Source organism: Epinephelus moara, chromosome 3, assembly GCF_006386435.1.
Source record: "Epinephelus moara isolate mb chromosome 3, YSFRI_EMoa_1.0, whole genome shotgun sequence".
Lineage (NCBI taxonomy): Eukaryota > Metazoa > Chordata > Actinopteri > Perciformes > Serranidae > Epinephelus > Epinephelus moara.
The window spans coordinates 3,392,547-3,414,424 of record NC_065508.1 but is presented as its reverse complement, the minus strand read 5'-3'; the positions used below and the strand labels follow the sequence as shown (position 1 = coordinate 3,414,424).

Sequence of the window (21,878 nt, the reverse complement as noted above, 5' to 3'; positions counted from 1 at the left end):
TAGAGAGGATAAACTGAATGGCTTTCTCAGCCCAGACAGCACTGCCACCTTCAACAAACCCAGGCTCCGTACATGCGAGCTCCAGGTAGAGACAGTGCCGATACTACCTTTCCTAGCACATTCACCATACTCTATTTCACACGCTACATAGCATAACTCCAATAGAAGCTAAAGTTAAAGGAGATAGAGAGGATAAACTGACAGGCTTCCTCAGCCCAAACAGCACTGCCACCTTCAACAAACCCAGGCTCCGTACATGCGAGCTCCATAATATACCAATGGATATCAACAGGTTTCTGGATATGCACAAAAACCACGATGCCCATCTTCAAAAAGGTGGTTGTAGTAGAGAAAGAGGGAGGCTGTGAACGCGCTGTAGAAGAAGTTCGCCACCGTTAGGAAACTTTGAAAAAATGCTATTTTGATGCAAAGAAGCAGAATGACAAGTGGCTCCAGATGTTCCACTTTTTCATATTTTGATATGTTAAATTACATGTCAGAATACATTATTCAGAGTATGCACAGCTGCGTGTAAACAGCTTATCAGCAAAAACAAGAATATTTTTGTGCATGTAATGCAGTCATGTAGAAAAATCAGAATAAATACCAATCAAATAATCCACAGTGCCTTCTTTTCCAGGCTTTTGAGAAATGTTTTAACACATTAAAATTAAACTTTAACAGTCCAGCACCTGAATACTTCAGGGCTTTGTCGAGCCATTTCATTGAACATTAGCTCTATTCAATCATAACGTGCAAAGTAGAAAATAAAGTGTGACTTATTACCTTCTCAGTTTGAGAAAGGGCACACAGAGTTTTAGCTGTAATGTGAACAGCTATAATGAAGCTGGATGTAAAAAATAACATAAGATCTCATTATTCAGAGTTTTCTCGTGATAACAAGATACCAAGAAGTCAGAATTATATTTTGATACAAACTACACTTTGTCATGAAAGTAATGAGCTTCATTCAATTCAAATTCCAACCATAAAAGGAAGGAAGTTTTGAAGCAAAGTATCTGATGAAGCAGTGATGGTTAGTTCTTCCTCTCATTAACGGAGACTCAATATGGCGGTGTCAGCATTAAGTGTGTGTCCAGTTGGCATCTTTTTTACAGAGAACCAGCAGTTTTTAAAGAAACTCTTTTCAATTCATTAAAAGAGGCTGAAGTGCGCGGGGGCCCGGGTGATGCTGCAGTCTTTGTTTTTGCCTGAGTGGCTGCCTCAGAGCTACTCAGGTAAATAATAATCAGTCAGAGGCCTGCCGGTGTAATTTCTAACAAACTGACCAATCACATTACAGGAGGCAGGAGTCAGGAGCTGGTTGATGAATGAGACGGACTGGATTGTATATTGGCTGGTATGTTTTAATGTATGATTTATGTGATTGCATGATAGTCTATAGCAGCCAGCTAATGCTAACGCTCCCTGGACCTCTTGTTTAAGTCTTTTAGAGATGCCTTGTGGACACTCACTCCTGACTCAGGACCATCATACAACACATCAAAGTCCGCCACTGTCTCCTAAAAATGCACACACATTCATACATTAGTAATCTGATAATAGAAATAGAGAGCATGTTTTTTTATCAGCACGATATTTGTTCATACTGTAAGTCCAAAAGTGCTCATACAGACGGTATCTTCAAAATGTTAAACATTTTTTAAACATGTATTTGTTTTCCTACAATATCTGCCCATGGCAACTAAAGCATGTTGACCATTTTATTGATCTCTTTACACACTAAAGCAAGTTAAAAGTTAAAGACATGAGCAGACAATTCCTGCATGGTATACCTTTAACCAAAGTGTTTCAGTAGTCTAAAGTAACCTGTAAGAATATCACCAGTAGCCATAACCAGCTTCCTTTCCTCTAAAATCTATCTGCCAGTGGTACATTTTTAGAAGGTGGGGTCCTTATGGCTATCAGTTGCAACCCAAAATCTTCATTATCTTGGATTTAACATGAGTACATTGCACTGACTGACTCAAAACCATCCACTTTTCATCAAAGAAAGTATTTTTTCTATTTTATTTTCAATGTTTCTCTAATAAGACTTAACTAGAGACTATCTAGCAATGGGATCAATCAAGTGATCCGCAACTTACAACGAATGTGGGCCAAAGTATGGGGGGTAATGGCCCCTTCCCTACTTCCTACCCCCCTACTTGCACCCTTCTTGCTTGGACTACACCCATCTTCGGACTTGGCCTTCAATTTGATTTCAACGACATACCTGTAAAGTTTCATGACTCTACCTTGCACGGTTGTGACGCTATCCCACTGAAAAAATCTGCCCACAGACCGGCCGACATAAACACCCTGGAAAGTACTTAGAACTGATTCTGTGGTATTTTACACTACAATAGGTGTCTCCATGAACACATTTTGCCAGTTTGCGTTGTCATGGCTGGTAATGAATGTCCAAATGAAATAAACATTTGGGTTTCCTCAATAGTACAGTCGCAGATGAGGGCTAGTGACCACACAGCAGTACGAAACAGTAATTTAAGTGCAATTAATGAATGTCTTTACATCAGTAATGAGAGGACAGGAAACAGCTTCACTGCTGGGGCTGAGGGTTAAAGTTCTGCACAGACTGAACACACAAGAAAACTAACATGTGTTAAACAGCACGTTTAGTAAAAAAGATCTAGGAGAGAAAAATGTGTAAAAACTGTCCTGAATAAACTGCAGCTCCAGAAAAGAGAGAGGATGACTCTGCTCTGCTGAGGAGAACACAGTCATCACGGTGCCTCTCATTTCATTCTGACTTTCGTTGTCGGGCAGCCAAGACGCATCATTGTGCACTTCAGAAATAAAGCAACAGAACTGGCAAAGCCCTAAAGGAAATCTGGAAATAAGATGCACTGACTCCCAGAGTAAATGTGGGTGGATCGTTTAGCAACAGAGAGGACTGCTGAGTGGGAGGAACTGCTCAAAGATTACAATATCTGTCATAAATCAGCCTGTTCTGCTTATTCATCCACAATAAGAGACTTACTGGAAGCCTGTATTCACCTTCTTCATCTCTAAATATTAACTTATTGCTTTGTAGACACACAAAAGATTCTAAACTGCATTAAACTGTCACATAAAATCACAACAATGTGTATTAAACAACAGTTTAACCCCTCAAATGGATTGTTTTTTTTATAAAAATTATACTGTTTTTTCTGTTTTTCAACAGTTAGATAAACTCATCAGGGGTGTCTATGTGTCCGAATGCAGTTTGAAGGTATGTTATACGATGACCCTCATTCCCTTTTCTTTTAGCTTAGCTCAGTCAATAGGCATGTATGGTATCCATGTTAACCAGACATATAAATATTTTCACAAGAACATAATAAGAAATAATTAGGACTAAAAACGAAGTGCAGCTGAGGCTAATAGGACTTGCATCTGTTTTGCAGGTGTTTGATCATAAACCAAAGTAGAAGTTCAAATTTAGACTTGAGTGACGCTAGAAAAGTTAAGAGATCACCAGAGTTATAGCAATCCATCCTGAGGGGAACATGACTGTCTGAACCAACCATTTCAGTGTGGATGTTGCCATTCCTAGAGCTGCTAACATGGCTAAAAATGTCAAACTATCCTTAGTTCAAGTGTCTTAAACGCTTTTCTCCATTTTATGTTACTTTAAATTTTATTTCTTTTGGTTTTGGGCTGCTGGTCGAACAAAACAAGCAATAAAACCAAAAGCAAAACTGAAAACATTCCCATCAAGTTCAAATATGCTGTGATAATCAGCTAATGTTAGCATGCTGACATGCAAAACTGAGTAGGTGAACACAGTAAACATTGTACCTACTTTTAAGATTTGATTACATTTAGTTGATGTGTATCTTTCAGTTTTATTTGTACTGTAACTGAGTATTTCTACGTTGATCCAAATACTTCTTCCACCACTGCCAGGCTGTCCAATGTCTTCTGAGACTGTCCTCCTCCAAAATATGACCACTTACAGTGTTTTTACAGGCAGAAATAGTGTCCTGTTTTTGCATTTTTTGTTTGGCAGCCACCTCCACAGGCTGTAGTAATTATTATGGGAGCAAAGACGGAAGTCTGGCAACGCGGCATAATGACCGAGAAAGAAGAGGTGAGGTGGATGGGTCAAACAAGCACTGGATTTTCATCCAGGAGGTCTATGCACATGTCCCGTGTGAAACCATAAATCAAAGTAGAGTTATTTTAACAACTAGTCCATACCCACTGAGTACAGCATACCATACCATGACTTAGTCATACCAAAAATTAGAAAAAACAAACATTGGTCCACAGGGGGAGCCACAGCGATTGGTCGCATTTTAGCCATTTGTAAGCATTTTTCTGTTGTTATAGCGCCACCCAGTTGCCAATTAGAGTTAAATTTCTTCATCCACCTTGAGGCGTCCTGTTCTACATATCTACCAAGTTTAGTAAAAATCCATATGGCGGTTAGGCCTAGATAAGAAATGATCTCTCTAGCGCCCCCATTTTGTTTGATGGGGTCAATAATGGAGGGGTCCCCTCAGATTATGTGTGGTCATATGCCTATAAAGTTGCGTGGTGATGGGTGAAACCCTTGAGATGTTATACACCTTTATGTGATGAGCCACGCCCTCCGCAATATTCATTGCCTTATAGAAGCTCAGTTTTAGTAAGTTTTCCAACTTTTGCCAAGAGGGAACTTTAGATATTGGTCCCTAGATTATGTTCACCCAGTTTCATGCAGATCGCTCAAACTTCCTAGGAAGAGATCCATTTGAAGTGTTTTTCAAAAAATTCAAAATGGCGGAAAATCTATATAAGCGGAAGTTATGGGTTCTTGAGGCAAATGTGTTCCTCATGAGGAGAGCATCTCTGTGCAAAGTTTCATGTCTCTCTCCCATGACCCTCTACCACTGTGCCAAATTTCACATGGATTGACCAAGTCAGTGAGGAGAAAAACATGGAACCGACACACACACACACACAGGGAGACAGAGTTTTCGTCATTATATAGTAAGATGACACATGTCGACGATGCAACATATGCGTTAGGTTACCTTAGTAACAAAGACACTTATTGTGAGCTGAACCATGATGTATGATGATTTATCTAAACCCATTCTCGGAACCCATCGGCTGTATTCTGCGTCTGACCTAACCAAGGTGTTCAGTTGCCTAACCCTAACCACAAATTTCTGGTGCAACTGTGAGCATTTCATAACATTACCCATGTCTTAAAAACTTCAACCGTCAAGTTATTCTGACGTCCACCAGTAGGTATGCCAATTTAGAAAACACTCCTGTGTGTTGTATTCAGAGGTGTGAGCATACAACTTCTGTGGTCGTATGGGTTAAAGCACTTGTCTGTTTACTGGACACACTGGACCCGAAACCTCCAGATTTATCCTGTAGCTACAAATGCTTCAATCAGACTGTGTATGTGGTGATGGCGGCATCTCAACCTTGTCTTATCCAGGATCAACATGCTCGATTTCATTAACATGCTGCTCCACATTCACAGCCACATCCATTCACACCTCTGCGCTGCCATATGTAGACCATGTGAGCCAATACGGACAGAATCATGGCCGCCTGCCCTCATACTACCACTCAGATCATTGCTACATAGATATTTTACTTCATTATGTCATACTCAGTAAAAAAAAAAGCCCTCACCATGAGGAAAGACAAGGGAAGAAAGTGCTACTCCCACTTTATGACTGATCAAATCAGCCATTAGCTTCTCTTACAATGAGGCTTTTTGTGCTTTAGCTCTCAGTTGTGCTGTTAGCAGAAATAATTCATCTCTGCCAAGGGAAGGAAAACCCTGGTTATTCCCCCGGCAGGGCAGAGTACAGTAGATTAGAGCAGAGAGAGCCGGTGACCAGAAAAGGAGAATGTGTGTCGAGATGTTTTTAGCTGGAACACAAAAAGTGAGTCAGACAAGCCTTGGCCTGCTGGGATATCATGTCTGCAGACACAGATACAAGGATAGAGAAATAGAAGGAGGGGCTGGAGGAGGGATGGTTTCATCTTTTAGTGAATGCATTCTTGCAGCTTGGACTTTAAGTGTTTCCTCTCACTGTCAACCCCAACAAAATCAAACTCTTTTATTCCAGCCCCACAGCATCAGCATCTAATGGAAAAATAAGTACTTTTTCTCTTATTGCAGATTAGAGGCTGTCATCAGACAGCGTGGCGGTGCTCAATGCCAGGACACCACATGGGGTCCCAACATGCTGTTTTCCCTGCAGACAGATGGCCGCTCTCTGTTCCTTACAGAGGACAGAGGGCCAGATCCTGTTTGTTTTCTTTTTTTATGTCTGTAACTGTTGACAGTGAAGAAGAGGAAAGGCAGCTGCTGGCCAGAGTCCAACATGACGGGATCCTGCACCATCCGCTTGAGCACTGCTTAGATCGAGACACACATCAACGTGTCCCTCGCGTTCACGTCTTCTTTTGTCCTACTTATTCTTGTTAGCAGAAGTAGTGCTAACCATGGCAGCAGTACAAGTAGTACTAGTAATGGAGACAGGAATGGTTTTCCTTTGAGGTAAGTCCAAGTCAAGTTACAAGTCTCCATTAGCATTGCAGGTCAATCAGTTGACTGCTGATCATTAAATTTGCACAACATTTTGCTTTTAAAGCGGTTAAGTGAGTTTTTACATAACTGAGACCCGCTCAATGCAGAGGCCGAATAATTAAATATTCAAGCTGTGTGGCTCTACGTGGCCTGCCTGTCGCTAGCTTATTTATTTTTTACCGTGATAGGTCAGAACCTGACACTGCAGTAAGTACACCCTCCAATTCTGCTGGGACCCTCCAGTATATTTTTGAAATGCAACAGAGGAGTGGCCTCATGGCTACGACATTTGTGACGACCATACGGAATAGCCTGGACAGCAGAGTGCATTCACATGGTGCTGGTAGTCAGAACCTACCAGCCATGAGCAGCTACTGATGCACTAAAAAGAGGCCAATGCAGCTTTGGGAGTTACAGGAAGCACATTTATGTCAATATGAGAGAGTGGCTGTGTGGGTTCCTGAGCTGGTACCAGGCCAGCATCTCTCCTACATAGTCGTCCACACACTGTTTGGAGTGGTGAATTAATGCTACTGTTTGTCAGCACTAAATGCCTGGAGACGCTCAGGGTATATCAGTTGTTGGTGGGCATTCGTTGTGTTTACCGCCACAGAAAATAAATAAATCTCTGGTTCATGTGGGACGACATGTCTCTACCTGTGGCCGTGAATGTTTGCTAACGTTAGCATTATGAGCCAGGCTAAATAAGCTTTTAAAACCAAGGGCTCATAGTCACAGGTCTGGAAAGCAACCAGTGCAAAAGCCAGATGCATAACAAATGAAGAACATTTGTTACTAAAGCTGCATGCTATAACTTACAGATCAAATCTCCCGCTCAAATTCATACCACTGGAAAATTAAATTGTGACTGGCCTTTATCACTTACTCATACTTCTCATTCTTGTTCATGAAAACTTCTCAGAAAGAGCTTCGTCTGCTCATTTCATCCACTGTGTGTAGAGTACTGAGTCAGAATTTAAAGGTGAAAACATCCACAAGCACATTATGTACTCCAGTGTTGGCATAAAGACTAGAATTGTTTTAGTTTGTGTGTGACAAATGATAAATAGAAAAACATCTTTTGCATGTAGTAACCCTTTATAAAAGGGCAACACTCACTGGCCTCGCCATAACATTTTTAAGCCGGGTGCACACTGGACATGGCATACAGAGAGAGAGAAGTAGTCAAAGGAGAGCAAACATGGCAAAATTACAGATTTAAAACGCGTTGAAGCGGAGACACAGGACGCATCCATGTGGCAACCTCCAGGGCCAAAAAATGAAGGCAACATGAAGCGAGTCAATTTCCAAACTTAACAGCAAAAAAAAAAAAAGTGTACAACTTGGTACAAAAAACGATTTTGGTCTCTATAGCTTCTTTTTGACATATCACAACTGTATGGGGGTGAATTTTTGTGTAACTCACCGCTTACATTTTACAACAGTTTAAAGTTACGCATATTTAAGGGTGTGCCGCTTGAGTGATGGACTGTCTGTGAGGCGTCGCTACAGTCTTTTGAGTCAGATCCAGCCCTTACTCCTCCACAGCTCCAGCCCCTCATCCAAATTCAGTCAGTTCTGGATCTAAAAAAACAAGTTGGCATCAGCCAAAATGCCATTCTCGAGGCTTCAGAATGAGAGTCCACAGACCAGTGGGTGATGTCAGGGTAGTTACATCCATTATCTGTGGGTGTATCTTAATAGGTGACACACATCAGCACACTGCGCTGGGCAGTCAGCTACATTAGATCATAGCTTACTTCTGCTTTTCACCTTACAAAACCTAAAATATAGATAGATATAGATCAATTACTCCGACTGGTCTTTCAGGTTCACTTATTTTTCACCTGTACGTGAAGCAACGGGCTTACATCAGTGCAGATTCTTGTGTTTTCAGCACTGTTTCAGTCTGAAGAAGTAAGCCAAGTCTTAATTCTTCATTTTTGTTACGTCAGTCTTATTTCTTTGCATGTTTCAGCTCAGGTAACAGCAGCAGTGGTTGTATTGGGTAGTAGTGGCGATAGTACTTTAGTAGTAGTAAGGGCTAGCAGGGCCACAGCTAATAGTAGCAGGAGCAACGACTGCAGGATTATTAGTGGTAGAATCACAGTTAGCAGCTGTTGTAGTGTCATAAGTGCACAGTTAGTTGTGCTGTATCAGTGCTGGAAGAAAGCTTGAGCAGCAGGAATAGAAATGTGGAAGTAAAAAGTTAAAGTTGTGGAATCAGTGCACTGTACGGATAGCAGTAAAAGTGTTGCAGTAAAATAAAAACCTTAGTTGTCTGTTAAACACATTGTGTCACCATGATGTAATGAAATGAGTCCGCATGCATGTGACTGATCACTTTCGGTAATCACCACAGTTTACCAAGACACTGAATAAAAACCATTTAAAAGAAAACAAAAAGAACGGAAAACCACTCTAACTGCAATCATCGAGTCACATTCACGTCACATAAAAGCATCACTTAATAAAATAAAGTGCATCCAGAGCTGCAGTTTGAATGTGCTATGCTGAGGTCACTCGGTGTGAGGCACATTTAAAATAATGTTTGGCTTAAGTGGACAAGTAATTACATTTCTCACTGGGATTCACAGTATCAGAGCTGTCTAAATAAGCATTTTGTGACAGTTTAAAGACGCAGATCTGGCTTTGTGATAGAGAATAACACGTCCATAAAATGAGCTCCTAAAGCTCCAGTATTTCAGGAATACAAGTAAAGTTGTCTGGGAGATCTTTTTTCCTCCTGAGTGGATTAACCAACCTTTCCGACCGCATAACACTTACAGCTGTTTTCTATTAGTCTGCACAGAGTATCTGATGTAACTCTGCAGAAACCAGGACATGACAGTGAGGTGGGTGTAGGTGAGGTTTACAATGCAGTTGTTGTTCAGGTTTAATCAAGGAGGGAGACTGATGACTTTGGATGGAAAAAACATCACCTTATGATTTGTCAGAGGAAAAAAGACTTAAATCACAAACAGATGTTAAGATAGGTGATTCAGAGTGCATTCTTAGTATATCTTCAACAGTTGCAAATGAATGAAACACAGGCATCTAATCTTTTTGGACATCTGGACTACGTCATGTGTCTCCCACAGTTTAATAAGGAACAGCAGGAGTTTCATACGTGTTAACAGGAATAACCTCAGTGGTGTTTAAAACAAACTTTGAATTAATAGAAGAGGTCTGAAGTGCTAAGTATCTAAGTAAGTATATAAGAAGGCATCATCAGTAAAAAATGTACACTGCACTGTACAATTGGAAAAAACTATTGTTTATCTATAACGTAAATAGCAGTGGACCCAATATTGATCCATGTGGGACACCTTTAATCCACTGTTCATTAATTCACAAACTTTAAAACTAGAAGATCTCATCGACTTAAACACATTAATTATAATGTATAAAGCAAATAATAATCTACTTCCACACAGCATCCAGGAACTATTTGGGCCTAGAGAGAGTCAATATAATCTATGGGGTATATGTATGTTCAAAAATACCAAGACAAGAACTCACATCAAAAGTAGATATCTGTTATAGGGGTGTCTCTGTGGAACAGCCTAGACAATGAACTAAAAATATGCAAATCAATCTGTCAATATAAATCATTATTATCATTACCATAAGTCATATGTTAACAAAGGAAAGCTACAACAATAAACAATATAAAAGAAAATATGTGTATATGTACTTTTGGATTCTCGATTTTGTTTTGTTCTTTTGTTTTTGTCATGTCTAACCACATGTTGTTTTCTGTTATGTCATGTTTTGTTGTTGCAATTGTTTTTTGTTTTGATATTTAACTAAAATGTAAAAAGGGTAGGCACAATAAGCTTTGCTTCAGCCTACACCTTTTCGGCCATTGTAAAATCTATCTATTGATTTTGGAAATGTTTCTTGCTATGCAACTGGACCGAAATAAACTATTATCATCATTATCATCATTTATCAACCAGTTGGGGACAATCTAAACTTTTAGTTTTTGAACAAGGTGTTTAACGTGTGTGTGTAGAAAAATCTAATATTTAACGATATTTTTAAGTACTTAAAATGGTGTACTGTATCTATAAGATTTTCAGTAAGAGTATGGATTTGTGTAGGAACATCAAAGCTCTGTCCTCCTGTGAAATGCACACATATCCAAAAAATGAATAATGCAATGTTTAGTTGTGAAGTAAATGACGATGGCTGTGGAAATGCAAAGAGGAGTTTTCAGTGCAAATTTACTTGTTGTTCTACCAGCCTAAATTATTTCTACCTACTGAAAGTGTCCATTTATTATCTGACCTGACAATAAAATCAATATTTCTTTCTGCCCCGTGGCTGCATGCACTACCTCAATAGTTTGAAAGTCAAAAGCTCTTCTACAGTGAATTATTCTGTTGCAAGATTATTAAATGTTGCTGCAGAGTGGAAGTTCTAGGAAAAAAAACAACCTCTTTTTTTGAGACTAAAACTAACATTTGTTCAACAGTGTTGTACAGTCAACACTTTTAGCCTTCTGGGAGTATCTGGCGTTGTATATCCACCTTTGTTCACGTATCCACTGGAATAAAAAAAGATACACCAATAAACAATACAACAGCAGAGAAATCAATGTACCTCATAGCCAGAGGTTTCAGGGTGGATTTTTCCTTTACCAAACTTGCACTCTCTTTTACAAGTGCTATTAATAGCTGTCTGCGAACATAGCTGGGATTTTAACTCTATAAAAACTCAAGAAGTGATTTGTAAGGGCGATAAAAAAAAACGTGCATATTTCTTGTGTTTGTAAGTCTGTCTGGACGCTGAAAATAGTTTCTCTTCTTCTCTCCCACACTCTTTTCTCCTGCTTCTGTTGTACAGTTCTTACGATATCTTGAATTTCCCAGATGTGTTTCCAGCTGTACAGATGTGATTACACTGACCTGGTATGTTACTGTGGGAGTTGTTAACTTAATTACACATGATTGACCGCCCCTTTTCCACCACTACCTTTTTTTTTCTTCAGGAGATATATCATCAGTTTGAAAAGGTGCATTTTCAGCAGATGTTTAAAGAAAACAGAGAAGTGATGGTGCAGTTAACTCCACAATTTAGGTGCCATGGGAACGAATACATGGTCACATATGGCTCAAAATCCAAACTTTAACACTGCAAAAACAGCTTTTTCTGTCAACCATTGTGTGCTTCGTTGTGTGTATGAGTTGGTCGGTCAGAAATATGCACAGCCAATTCATTAAATGCCTTATAAGAGATATTATGGAAGCAATGGGAAGCAAATCAAGGGACACTTACACTGGGGTAATGTGTTCTCTTCTTGTCCTTACAGCTCCATTTTGGACCAACTGAAGTTCATTTAGAGCTTTCTTTCTGACTAGTGCTGAATATAGAGTTAGAAAAATCAAGACTGGATGAAATGAAAAACTTTGTCCGTGTCACTGACAGACAGAAGTGAGTTTATTTCTGAGAAAAATAACACTGAAAAACCCCTTTTACTTGGTTGACAAAGTTCAGGTTTGAATCAAGAATAACTTACAAATTTCTGGGTGTTTGGTTTGCATGAAGTTAATTTATTTTCATTTCAATTTACCAGCGTAAATATGTAAAATGACTGTGATATCAACAGCTCTCTAATCAGCACTGTGAGATCAGAGCTGCTGGGACGTTCCCTTTTCAAACATACAGGACAACATGTGCTGAGTATTCATTAGGGGGGTGGGGGATGATTTGCTAGTGTGTGTAATATGTGTGTGTGTTGCATGCCAAGCTTGAAAAGCTTTTCGATTGAGTCAGCGTGACACATTTATGAATAAAAGGCTGGAAATCGGAGTGACTGAGTTGAGCAGGAGACGGTAAAATCCATCCATCATCTCCTCCTCCCTCTGCTGAGTGACGAAGCCATTACAACGTCAACTCTAATACAAGCTGCCGTCATGTTTTATACATGACAAAAATGGACAGTGGTTACACTATGTTGTATTTCACAGAGGTGAGCAGGTTGACTGTTTGGCTAAACAAACAGGAGAGGAAAAGAATGCAGGAGAAAAGACCAACAAAAGCAATCTAGTGGAGCGTGACAACACCAAGCTCTCCTGCTGCCTTATCGCTCTGCTCCAGACCTCAGAGATCTCTCCGATCTGATAGCAGTCTCCGATGCTCACTGCTGCATAAACTGCAACATGTGCTCATCATCTTCTCAGTGTGACGGTACAGCAAGGGTCAGAGCACAGAGAAGTAGGCCAGGAGAAGCCCTGCAGCCTGAGAGGAATGCTTTCTACTGCTGAGGACCTTTTCAAACACATTACACCTACAGATCCTATAAATGTTTCACCAACAAGAAAAATCTGACAGATTAGTTTTTCTTCTTGTCGACAAATCTTATACTAAACTTAACCTGATGCAAGCTGAGCTGACATTGCTTAAATTCTGTATTCTGAGTTAAAATGGCAGATATATAAGTCTTAGGGTGTTTGAATACTTTTAACACTGTGTTATGGTGCAGTATTGATACCATGCTTTTCTACAAAAAACTTGTTTAATTAAACAATAATAGACAAAGTTCCCATTACTGTTGACATCTGTCTGAACACAAGAAGCTGGATAAGAACATTTTCTAAAGAAAATACAGACTTAAAATTTTGATTTCAGTCATCTGATCAAAGAATATGTAAACAAGATAAGAATATGACCAAACATTTCTATGTAATCTTTCAATATGCAGTCAGTATTTTAACTTTGGAAACAGAGTGGGGTGTTCACTGCTGCTGAAACTGTCTAGTACGTGCTTCGAAATTTGTTTTACGTCAGCAGAAAAGCTTTTTGTGTGTTTCTACAAAACAGTTTTTGGTTCAAAGAACTTTGTCACTGCTGGAAAGTCTTTTCATAAAATTATAATAATAATAATAATAATACATTTTATTTATAAAGCGCTTTCCAAAGTTCTCTAAGTCACTTTACAGAAATAGGTTAAAAACACATCAAAAAACAAAGACAAACAACAAGCTAAACATTAAAAGCAGAACGGAACAGGTGAGTTTTGAGTAGTGATTTGAATGATGGGAGGTCAGTGCTGTCACGAATATGTTTTGGGAGGGAGTTCCAGAGGGTGGGGGCAGCAACGGAGAAGGCTCTGTCCCCCCAGGTTCTGTGCTTGGTCTTGGGGACGGTGAGAAGATTGGCATTGGAAGAGCGGAGGCTGCAGGAAGGGGTGTAAGGGTGGAGCAGGTCTGTGAGGTAAGAGGGGGCCTGGTTGTGGAGAGCTTAATTATGCAGTAGAAAGATGCAAATAAGTTCAAAATTGGTGCCGTATGACCAGAGACAAAGGGCTATGGCATTTGCTTTGGCTCAAGACGTAAAAAAGCTACAACTACCAGAATGCACTGCACTGCACTAGGGGTGAGTTCGTGTACAAAAATCTCTAAACGTGGGTCATTTTTTTTCGTGTAAATGTGTACATGGGCTTCATCGCTGGGTGGTGCTATTGCATTATTCGCCACTCCGAAATATCGCCATTCCGACGGTCCGTCATCCCGAATTGAGTGCTGACAGTAAGCTATGGCGAGCCTGTAGAAGCCGTATTTCCCATGCACGCGAGTAATTCAGGCTGACATTACTTGTTTTTCAGCGAACTCCTCTGGTAATTATTAAAAGGCATGACATATAGGTCCACAGTAACTTATTATTATTATCATCATTATTGTTATTGGGTCTTAGAAGAGTGGGCTACAATGAGTACAGGGCCATCAAATCCCAGCATCCACGGTGAGAGGACATGGAATTGTGTGCGCTTTTACGCACGCGGGTCTAGGCGATCACGGACATTTGATGTGGGAAAGATGTAGCCAGATGTATTACCCGTTTTAGATACGTGGCTCGTCTGTCCGTCCGTCCGTAGCACGAGTCATGTGCACCACTTCACCACCGACCTGTGCATACTCATTGTACGACCCCCTTAACGACCGTGCCGTTTTAATAGAACGCAGCACGTAGTCTACTGACCTGTTGCCAAACCCGGTCTCACACCAGTCTATCACAGTTAGTCAACAATTAGTATCACCCCCCTCCCCCCTAAAAAAAAAAAGTTTTTCGTAACTGTTTATGATCTCAAACACATGTAAACGTGCACCAGACCAATAACCACCTCAGCTGTTGGGTGACGAATGCAAGCTTGGCCGTCTTTCCACAGGAAACAATATGGCAGCTGGCTGGTAAGAACTGATCTCAAATTACAGTTAAACAGTGAGCTAAAATATCTTTCTGGAAATATCTGAGGTGAGAAATAAGCAAAACAGTAACAGAATCATATTTGATCAGCACTGCCCAGTTTAACCGCCTCTGTTTTTACAATACAGGAAACAGTTTGGCGGCTCTTACTGTTCACAGATTCTCATAGTACAGCTAAACAGTGCACTGAAATAGGTTCTAAAGACATTTATACAGTTGCAGAATCTTGGTTTATATTTGATGAGCATTGCCTAGATTTACAGCTTGATTAGAGTCTGTTCTGCATTTGAGAGAGAGGGGCGGATCTCTTATGATCTGCGTCTATATTCTTTGTGCCCGTGGTGGTGACTATAACAAAAGGCTGAGATACAATCTGCAGTCCCTAGAGCCAGTGAAAGTTTGAGCTGGGAGATAATCAGGGAGATCTGGTAAGTTTACCACAGTTCATTCACACAAACTACCCACATTATTATGATACAAAGCTGGTTGAAAATCTGCAAAGGATCCAAAAGTAGTATCCAAAGTATCCAAAAAGCATCCGTGTTTACGTTCTTCTCAGCATGAAGCAGTTGTACAAGAACTTTGCCTAAACTCAGGGCAGACTTAAATTTACAAAACGTTGATTTAAAATCAAGAAAAATTAGATTGAAAAATAAGAACATAACTAACAATGATTTGTTGAAACACTCAAATCCAACGTGCCCTGTTGCTACAACTGCCCAATCAGACCAAATGACTTTGTGTTACGTCAACAGAAAAGCTTCTGTTCAAGAGTAAAGTGGAACATTTAGCTCAGTCGCTCTCTCCCACTCTCTGTCTACCTCTCTCTACCTCCAGCCCCCCAGATCCAATCGATAACTTTCACTGAATAGTCTGAAACGTTATTAATCCCTGAGGGGGAAAATGGAGCCATTACAGAATCATATAAAAGGATGGAGATAAAACTGCATTAAAGGGCAGCAGGGTGACACCGTGTTTGTCCTTGAAACAGAATCAGCTGAAGTGCCCCTAAGCCAGGCGACCGCTCACTGCCGCCTTTACCCTGCTGTGTCAGAGCGTTCCTGCAGCATCGATACTGCTGACGTTATCTCACTCATAAAACATGGGATTACTTCTGCTGACTGGAAGCAAAATGTCAACTTATAAAAGTAATGAGCCGCCAGATGAGTGAGATTAACAGACATCTTCAAATCAGATGCTTTAGCAGAGAGCTCCTGTCTGCTAATCCGTCCAATCTGTGATTCCACTCTGATAATTAGATTAATGGAGCGATGCTGTGCGCCTTCAGGCTGCTCGCAACAAAACCACCGACAGAGAAACTCAACCAATGCTACCGGAGGAATGTAACTACAGTACAGTTACTTACAGTAAGTACTGCATTTACACACAGATTTCAGGTACTTCATGTCAGTATTTCCATCGTAACATACTTTATACTTCTACTCCACCACATTTATCCATCAGTTTAACAGATTTAACATACAACCCCAAATCAAAACCTAACTATTACTGATGCATTAACATTTAGGTGGCATTTTAATTCTTAATTATATATGTATATGACAAATTAACACTCTGATTGTGCCATTTTGCAGCACAGTCGTCCAGCAATGTCTGTGATTTTTCTTTCTGAATGCAAGACTTTTATGTGAAACCTCTCAGCACTCGCTCCACCACTGCTGATTTCACACATTTTCTGTCTGAACATCACAGCTCTGTGTTTGCACAACAGGGGTGCTGAAGCTCAGGACTCTGGAAAACAAAAAGGCAGGAAGTCCATTGCGCTGTGGTAATTTTTAACACAATGCAACGTCATCTGACGACACATTGCACTGGCCATTCAAATACAGCGCACATTTCTGGTAGATTACTTGGTAACAAGCAGCGTCTTGATTGTATTTTATCTTCTCACCTGTACCTGTAGCAACAAACCCACACCAACGCAGCCTCATGTTTATAACACGGTGCTATTTTCAGTCTGAACACCCACTAACAAGGCAGACAATCATTTCTTCTATTACCACCAGTACAATCAGCCACATACCTCCCAAACTCACATATTAAAATGCTGTTTAGCAGCTTTGGGCATCACACTGGCAACAACATCTCTTATCCTTTCCTTTATGCTTCTCCAAGATACATCTCCAATGGGTTTTTAACATATTAACTATGTTATGAAGATTTTATTGCAGCTCTTGTCACCAAAGACGAGTGGAAAATAAAGTGTAATTTCCTACAGAATATATTTTCTCTCCGTCGCTCTCAGTATGTTTCTCACTCTCTGTCTCACAGACGCAGACTTTTATAACCTGGCTTAGCACCTTTGGCTCTCAGTGGGAGTCAGACAGAAATAGAGTCAAGTGTGGCAGCCTCCTGCAGACTGATTCTTTGTTTACCTGCTTGTCTGACTCTGTCTGTCACACTGGACGTGTACGGGGGGGATTTATCGGCGCTCTGCTCTGTTTACTGCTTCGGTTGGCTCCTTACTCTGTGGCTCGTGATAATGACGCCAATCCAACTCCTGTGCCACCATATCGAGACACTGAGCCACAGGGAAGGGCGTAGGTTTCGGTTTAACATCTGGGGGGCACAAATTAATCAGGGACCTGGAGGTTCTCCCTAACGAAATCAAGCGTCAAACACTTCATTTCCTGTATTCTGGCTCGTCGCCTACCTCTCCTCTATAGATGGAATCTATTCTTTCTTTTCACCCCAAGGCTGCTGCTGTAGAAAGAGATCTTGTGAGGCTCCATTGGATGTGTTGACAGACCAGAAACGTGCCTTTTGATTTTTGTTATTGTCTCGCTGATTTGCAGCTGTATCGAAGCAGCTTTAAACGTGTTTGCAGGAGCAGCTCTGTTGAAGCAGATCCTGCAGATTTTAACTTACTGAGAGCTTTTGAGAGAAGTTGGAAGTTTTCAACGTAATGTCACTGACTAAGTTTACATGCTCAAATTCTGTTTTTGCCCTTATTCCGAAAAGGCCAGTCTTCCCACCAAGCTGTTTACATGACGAAGGAAAATGAATATTCCATACTGTAGGTATTTTTGATTACATGCAGCAGTGCATATTCCGATTAACATGCCCTAACGTGTTGTTTAACACTTCAAAATATGGAAAAGTGGAACGCAGGATTGGAAATTAACTTTTTGTCGATCTGCCACTGTGGCTGATTCATTCATTCATTCATTCATTTTCCATAACCGCTTATCCTGTTCGGGGTCGCAGGGGGGCTGGAGCCTATCCCAGCTGACACTGGGCGAGAGGTGGGGTACACCCTGGACAGGTCACCANCAGCTGACATTGGGCGAGAGGCAGGGTACACCCTGGACAGATCGCCAGACTATCACAGGACTGACACATAGAGACATGCTCACATTCACACCTACCGGCAATTTAGAGTNTGTGGGAGGAAGCTGGAGCACCTGGAGGAAACCCACGCTGACACAGGGAGAACATGCAAACTCCACACAGAGGGCACCACCCCAGGGTTTGAACCAGGAATTTTACCAGCATTTGTCTGTCGGCTGATGCTAATTTCCAACCCTGGTGGAACAGTTGGAGCCCCCTGCTTTTCCTCCGGTGGCGGATTTGTTTGATGTGATCGAACGTGTAAACACAGCCTCCCTCTTTCCATCCTTCAACCACCTTCTTGAAAAGGTGTTGATATCAAAGTCTCTCGTAATGTTTATAAGTTGGTTATTCTGTCGACCAGACCAGAAATGTCAGGGGCGCCTCTCTACCACAGTCTTGCAAACTATAAGATAGCTGGTTTGTGTACGATGTATCCATGACAATGCACGCAGCTGACTGTGAACAAGCAAGAGGTCGTTTTAACCCAATTGAGACGCATATCCCAAATGCCCTGTGAGGACATCTAAAGAATGCTCATAAAACCTGAGTAACACTGGCATATCCGTACTCGTACTCGTCTCGTCGTACTCGTCACACTGGCAGAGGCGCGCAGCGGCGCCGTCAACATGTATTTCCCACACCAGCACGCTAGGTGGCTGTACCTACACTAGTTGCCAAAGGTTGCCAACTGCTAGTAACAGAAGACGAAGAGGAAAAACTTTGAGGCAACAACAACTTGAATTTCACGGGTGAGTTTCTTATCAAAGTCGTCTTATTTAAAATTTGAAACAACCGGAGTTGATCCTACGAGACGAGACGTACATAAAAAAAAGGCTTTTCTCGCAGAGCCGCCATGAGCGCCGGCTGCGCTGGAAATAGAGCAGTGGGCTGAAGCAGAGTGGCGCGGCGCGTCGGCCGGCGCCAGTGTGGGTTGGTTCATAGAATATAATGGAGGCGGGCGTTTTGACGCGCGGCGTACGGCGGCGGTGTGTTTTGCACTTTAGACCGAGAGGCTTTAGATCTTAGAGCAATTCTGCCTCTATCTTCATGTGAGCCAGTTCAAGATTTTGGACCAAAGAGCATTATATACGGTCACATCTTCCCTTTGTCTCTGCCTCTCTCTATAACCGTCTCCTTCTCGGTCTTTGTCCCCATGGACCTCTAACTCTCTGAGAGGAGGTGGAAAACTGAAACAGAAGAAAAGAGACACAGAAGAACCCCTTGCTCTTTTCTCTTCCACCACATCCATTTTCAATTACAGGTACAATCCTGCAGGGCTATTTTTAGCCCACACTGGATATCTATAGCCTCTCCTCTGAAGCATCTGTCACAGATGCTGCTGCTGCTCTTTCACCTTTTCTATTATTTACATCCACATTTGAATCTAAGCTATTTCACTAATGCTCTGATCCAGAGTACTTTACAACTGAAAATGCAAAATAAGGATCATTTTTTATTGTAGATGAAGAGCAACCATTCAGATGATTTGAGCAGGGGCAGAGCTGCAGGAAACTGGCTCTATTCTTGTAATATCTGAGTGGTTATGTGGGAGTGAAGAGGTGTCGTTCAGAAATAAGAGAAATAAGGGAAATTAGAGCTCAGGCAGGAGGTTTTTTACTGCAAGATAGGAGGTTATTACAGCGAGTAAATCAGTAAGACATAGCGGGGGGGATTCAGTGGGGGAAATGTGAGATTTGTGAAAAGATGAGTGTTCACTGAAGTGTTATGTGAGGCTCAGAAAACTACGAGGCAAAAACAAAACCATTAAGCTGTTTCTGAAAAATAATAATTTGGATGTTTTCCTCCTCTGAAAATATTCCACTACAAAGTCACATAAAATAACTGGTGAGACTGGGTAGCGTTTTCTTCTTCTACACCATATGGCTTAAACTATCATCAGTGTTGAACCTTCCTAATGCTCTTGTGGCTGAATGGGAGCGCATCCCTGCAGCCAGGTTACAAAATCTTGTGGAAACACAGTTGTAGCAGAAACTATTTCCTCAAGGTAAACCATAAGTGTCAGTTCAAAGTCTTCAAGAGGTGATCTTTTGCACCGGCATTCAAAAATCCTCTCAGCTATAATAGAAGCGAGTGAGCACTGAACAAATTTGAGGGAAATCAATCTCCAAGCCGAGATGTAAGCGCACACCAGGGTAGATTTATTGGAACAAATACACCATTGTGATGCCTGAGTTTTAGGAATTCCTCACCACAGAGCACAATAAAGCTCATGAGAGGAGATAAAACTTGTAGAAGTACTTTTCTTACTGTAAATTTGCATTTGAAAGTCGACTCTTCACCACAGAACAAAACAAGAATATCTGAACAAATATATGACACCAGCAAGAAGACAACACGTGCAGTAAGTTGTATCATGTTCAGAGAGCTTTGTCACTGCATCGGGACCAAAACACCAAAGCTACAGTATTTAACTGATCCAGTATTGATCCAAACTCTGAAAGTGAATCGATTCAAATATCTGCAGCGAGCTCCACAAATACTTCACTGCACATTAGCCACACAGCAACAGAGTCGATAGCTCTGTGATTAGATGTTTCTTACAGTATTGACTGAAGGTGTTACGGACAGCATCTGTACACATCTTTAACTTCTTATTTTCTACATTTATTTTCAGCAAAGTGTTTCATTGTTGTACAAAGGAGTTTCTATCGGCCCCGACACACTGCCTGGCCAATAATGTCCCACCACGCCGTTCTGTATTTAAGGTATGACTGCGGAAATTACATCTTTATTTGGAAAGACAAGATTGTCACATGACAGTAGCTGCATCGTCATTCACAGTGTTGCTCTTCACAGTTTTTAGTATATAAAAATAGAAACAGGAAATCACACAAGCAACTACGTACTTGGAACAGTGGTAGATTATGTTGCCAGACAGGTCGGATAATGGAGTGACAAGAAGTAATAGAACAAAATAAAATAAATTAAAGTCTAACGGACCATAGGCTCAGATAAAGTCAGCTCTGATAGTGGTTATATATGCGATCCATTTGTTCCAAATTAGAGAGAATTTATCTTTTTGGGTTCTTAAACAATATGTTATTTTTTCCATTTTGAATATTTCTAAAACTATTCCAAGCTAATCGTCTATTGTCGGTGGTGCTGGATTTAGCCATCTCCTAGTGATAGATTTTTTAGTTGCCGTTAAGAGCATTTGTAATAGTCTTATATCCTTCCTTTGGGCCATAAAAGAAACACGGCCCAGATACAGAGTTTCAAAGTCCAGAGGAACCTGTGGTTGTTTTGCCTTTAAGCCGGCAGTGGAGGTAGTTACAGAGTGGAACTATCATCTTTGTGAAAGAGACCGCTGTCGGGATGGGACAGGTGTGACATTTCTACGTCCTGTTTTGTGTGGGAGCTGGCAGCAGTTAGCAGCTAACTTAAAGAAGAAAATAGCGGCTGAAAATGTCCACAAATTGGGAAGACTCTAAGGTCTGGGAGCTCCTTACCCTCTGAGCAGAGGACGAGATCAGACGCCATGTAACAGGGATGATAAATAGTTGTTATTGCCATGCTAATGCCATTGCAATTCGTTTAGAAAGTGCTGCCCAATGTCAGGGCTTGACGCTAACTTTTTTCCCAAGGAGCACATGTGCTCCTAAGTTGAAAAAGTAAGGAGTGCACAAAGAACTTTAGGGGCACAATGTAAATTCATCAAATAATGTGTTTTCCGTAATAAACGTGATGCAAATAGACATTTACAAGCAAAATTATTTAATGAATTTGTATACAAAATGTA

General features: G+C 40.9%; 1 protein-coding gene across 2 annotated transcripts in view; it reads right to left on the bottom strand.

The window, feature by feature from the left end:
- Window positions 1-21,878, bottom strand: part of dbn1 (drebrin 1) — a 176,484-nt gene that overhangs the window by 92,597 nt on the left and 62,009 nt on the right. The gene's annotated exons all lie outside the window — the stretch shown is intronic.